Raw genomic sequence first — 5133 nt, forward strand, 5'->3', positions numbered from 1 at the left:
AGGGGTGGGGGAGATAGAGAGACAGATAGTGTCACAGATAGAGAATCATAATTGAAAATGTGATATATGAATGTAATGGAATACTATTGTGCTATAAGAAAAGATGAACAGGCAGACTTCAGATAAACCTGGAAAGACTTGTATGGTTTGATGCTGAGTGAAGTGAGCAGAACTGGGAAAATGTTGTACACAGTAACAGCCCCATTGAGTGATGACTGACTTTGATAGATTTAACCCCTCTCAGCAATACAAGGATCTAAGACATCTCCAAAAGCCTCACGATGGAAAATGCTATCCACATCCAAAGAAAGAACCATGAAATTTGAATGCAGATCAAAGCATACTATTTGCTATTTTTTTTTCTTCTGTGGTGTTATGTTTCCTCTTTCTGGTGGTTGCTCCTATTAGTTCTAATTCTTCCTTACAACATCACTAATGTGAAAATATGTTTAATTGGAATGTATATGTATAGCCTATATTAGATTGTACACCATCTTGGGGAGGGAGGTAGGGAGGAAGGTGGAGAAAAATTTAAAACACAAAAGCTTATGGAAGTGATTGTTGATAATTCAAAATAAATTAATAAAACATTTTGAAAAAAAAAGAAAAAAATTAAAGAAAAAAAAGCACTGGAAGTCCAACTCTAGTAGCAGACAGAACAACAGGAATGATAGAGGACCTTATCCTGTTCCCACATGGTTTTGATTTCTTCCGCTAAATTTCTATGTTTGGAATTTTTTTATTTTGTGTAGTTTGGAGATTATGAGTATTTGGTAAGGTAACATCTATTAAAATTGTATTCTTAAATTTTTATGGGTCAGTGTCATTATTATTAGGATGTACTGAGTCTGAGTTGTTGTGGGATGTAGAAAGTTTCTCTTTGGTACTTAAAGCTCTTCCAAAACTAATCCCTTCTTGCTTTTCCATTCTTCTTTCCCTTTGCTCCACTCCATGCACTCTATGATCCAGATATACCTATTTGCTGCTCCTTCTGTCATGGAATTCCATCACTGGTCTCTATGCTTTTCCACCTGCTGTCCCTCCTTCCTGAAATACTCTGCCTCCTAACCTCTACCACTTAGTTTCACTGCCTTTTTTTTTTTTTTTTTTGGTGAGGCAATTGGGGTTAAGTGACTTGCCCAGAGTCACACAGCTAATGAGTATTATGTGTCGGAGGCCGAATTTGAACTCAGGTCCTCCTGACTCGAGGGCTGTTACTCTATCCACTGTCATTGCCTTCTTTCAAGATTCAGCTTAATTTTTACCTTTTGCAGGATGCCTTTCTGGGTCCTCTCAGCTGTTAATGCCTTCCTCTTTCAGATTACTTCTTGGCTACTCTCTATATATCTTATGCCCACCTACTTGTTTCCATATTGTCTCTCCCATGAGAATATATTCCTCCTGAGGGCAGGTACTATTTTTTTGCCTTTCTTTGTATATCCAGCACTTAGTACAGTGGCCAGTACAATAGTAAGTGTTCAATAAATATTTGTTGACTAATTAACATGTAGATTAGAGACCAGGACATGCTGTGTGGTATAATGGAATGAGATTGGATTTTTTCAGATAACCTGGGTTTAAATCTTGGCTCTGCTATTAACTACCTTTGGGACAACCTCTTGGAGCCTCAGTTTCATCATCTTCAAAATGGAGTTGGATTAGAGTTGGAGTTCTTATCCTGCTATGTCTTAACTTATTTAAAAAATACTTTTATAACTATTTCAATATAATTGGTTTCCTTTGTAGTCCTATCTATTTTTATTTTATGCATTTAAAAACATTATTGTGATGGAAATATGTTTTACATGATTGCACATATGTAACCCATATCAAATTGCTTAACATCTTAGGGACGGGGGAAACGAAGGAGGGAAGGAGAAAATTGGAAATCAAAATTTTTTTTAATATTGAATGTTAAAAATTGTCTTCAAATATAATTGGGGAAAAAATAAAGTATTATTAAAAAGAAAAAATATTTTGAGAAGTGGTCTATAGGCTTCAAAAGATTACCAAAGGAGACTATGACACAGAAAAGATTAAGAACTGCTGAACTTGAGAATCTCTTTCAGCTCTAGGTAATAGGATTCTTTACTTTCTATCTTTGCCTCTGGCTCATTGGAACAGTTTTAAACTTGGCTTATTTTACAGTCACCCACCAATCCATAACCCGATCTAGAGTGTTAGACCATTGGTTAAGTCTGTTAATATGAGGGGGCAGAGATTGGCAAGCCTTGGGTAAACGAAAATCTCTTCAATATTATACTTTATTTAATGTGGTTTGGTTGTTATTTGTTGCGGTGGTGATGGGTTGGGTTTGTCTTGTCTGCACTGACTCCTAAGAAAAGCTTTTAATTTTGAATTCAAATTTAGGGAATTCTCTGTGTGTCCCAGTTTTAACATAAGATTGACTGACTGATTTTCTGAATCCACTTCTGTTTATTTAATCTAGTTGACTCAGCTGAGGAGAATGATTTAGGGAATAGAGGACCAGCATTGCAGTGTGAAATGCTTAATTTAGATCATGAGTCTGACCCTTAATAGCTGTGCAACCATGGGTAATTCACTTAACCTCTCAGTGCCTCAGGTGGCTAAGACTACAATGAACAGATGAATTACTTATCTGAATTGGTGAAAGGCATTTCCACTCCAGAAGTGCATTGTACCAATAAAATCTCAGGTCCAAAATAAAATGATAATTAAAAAAACTCCAATATCAATTCCCAGTCCTCTACAGCTAACTAGATTAAACAAATTGAAGCAGATTCAGAATCAGCTCATGCTAAATTAAAACTGAGATACACACAAAATTTCCTAATTGTGAGTTAAGCCTTGACCTTAAAAACATTTCTACTCTTTCAGTAATTCAACTGAGTTTGACTTACAAATTAACAAGGGAGTCATGCTAAAGCATCTTTTTGGTCACTTGATGTAGATACCATGATATATGGACAGGCAGGTGGCACCATGGATAGAGTGCTGGGCCTGGAGTCAGGAATTGACTCATCTTCTTGAGTTCAAATCTGGTCTCAGACACTTATTAACTGTGTGACACTGGGCAAGTCACTCAACCCTGTTTGTCTCAGTTTCCTCATCTGTAAGACGAGCTGGAGAGGGAAATGGCAAACCACTTCAATATTTTTGCCAAGAAAACTCCAAATGGAGTCATGAAGTTTCGGGTATGAGCGAAATGACTGAACAATTATATGGCCCCATTTAAAACTATACTAAGTAGCTTTTCCATCTCATGGAATCTTTCTGCATTGATATCATAATGTCATTTAGACTTGATAAAGTACGGTGAAAAGAGCGATATATCTGGAGTCATAGGATCTGTATTCAAATTCTGCTTCTGACACTACCTGCATGACTGTGAACCAGTTCCAACTGAGCCTTTGTTTCTTCATCTGTAAAAGGAGGGAGTTGGGCTAACTGACCTGCGAGGTCACTTCTAGCACTAGAATTATGATCCTATGATAAATATAAAACGTTTAATGTACTCCAAAGAAAGATAGAGCTGAAAGCTTCAAGATTGAATCTGGGAGTCAAATTAAACCAGTTGACAAAGGTGATACAAATACTTGTTCAAACAAAACACATCACACATAAAGCTGTCAAGGAGAAAAACTATAACTGTTTTTGCCATGAGACTTTTCTGGAATCTTGAAATCAAAGCTCAATGAAAGAATATGTTTGAAGAGATTAATGCCCAAACAGTACCTGGTTTACCATACACCGTAACAGATTTGGAAAGTATTCTAATAATTTCCCTGCAAGATTACGGGAAAGAAAGAAGACATTTCTTTTGCTCCCTTTTTAATATACATGTTTCCTAGAACACAAGTCTTAAAAAATCAAATTAACATTTCTGAGATCAGTAATTTATAATTTCTTAACATGAGGTAATTTTGCTAGGTTTTTCCTAAGGATTTAAATTACTGCATTTCAAGACAAAAAAACTCTGTCCCTCATATTGGTAGCCATACTGACCTTGAAAGACTAGTGTGACAATCAAATGGTATAATGTATGTGAACATGATTTGAAGACTATAAAGCATTATGAAAACAAAGAAAAAGAAAAAAGAAAATATCATAACAAAAAAACAACCATACAGTATTAATGAAATACAGAACCTATCATTTACATGTCCTCATCAAAAAGGAGGAAGAGGATTGATAGACATTTCTAGAGCATATGGTAAACACATTAAAAATGTCTGGAAATGCTTTTGATACCAGCAGAAATCACTCATCAAGCAAAAGTGGCAACAGGTACATACCACTAGATTAGTTGAATGTAACCAAAAGAGGTTTAACTCTACATAGAGCCTATGAAAAGGCTAAGATATGAGACAGGAATCAAAGGGCACTCCAAGGACAACCTCTATAGGAACTCAATCAACAATATTTCATGAAAGAATGGTGGAACAAACAGCTGGCCATGCAAATTTACTTATAGAAAAAGAGGGGTTTATGATGGAAATTCAGGAGCAAATAGTTGTCAACAGAAATTATACATGGACTATCCTTGAACGGGAGGCAGCTAGGGTTTGTAGCGGACAGAGCGCCAGGTCAGGAGTCAAGAAGTTTAAAATCCAGCCTCAGATGCTTACTAGCTGTGTGACCCCGAGCAAGTCACTTAACCCTGTTTGTCTGTTTCCTCGTCTGTAAAATGAGAACATTAACACCGAGCTCCCAGAGTTGTTATAAGGATAAAGTGAGTTAACGTTTGTAAAGCACTCTGACAATCTTAAAGTGCTATATACATGCTAGCTATCATTATGAAAAATTGCCTTATTAAAAATACAGATCTCAAAATACCTTTGAGAATTCAACCAATAAGATGTACTACAATCAGACCATTATCAAAGACTGAAATGTTCTCTCACAAAGCCTGGCCTGTGGCATTAATCCATAAGCATTTAACAACTTTAAAATGTTTTTGTTATCTCTTGTTTTGATATCACCCACATTTCCCAATATAGCCTTTTTAGCTCTCTCCCGGAGAGTCATGCCATATAGCAGAGAATAAAAATAGGGGGGAAAGGTTCAGAAAAACTAACCAAACACATCAGCAATCTGATTTGCAAGTTCCTCCCTCCCTCCCTCCTTTTTTCCTTCTCTCTCTCTCTCTCT

Source organism: Vombatus ursinus, unplaced genomic scaffold, assembly GCF_900497805.2.
Source record: "Vombatus ursinus unplaced genomic scaffold, bare-nosed wombat genome assembly UNPS02014820.1, whole genome shotgun sequence".
Taxonomy (NCBI): Eukaryota; Metazoa; Chordata; class Mammalia; order Diprotodontia; family Vombatidae; genus Vombatus; species Vombatus ursinus.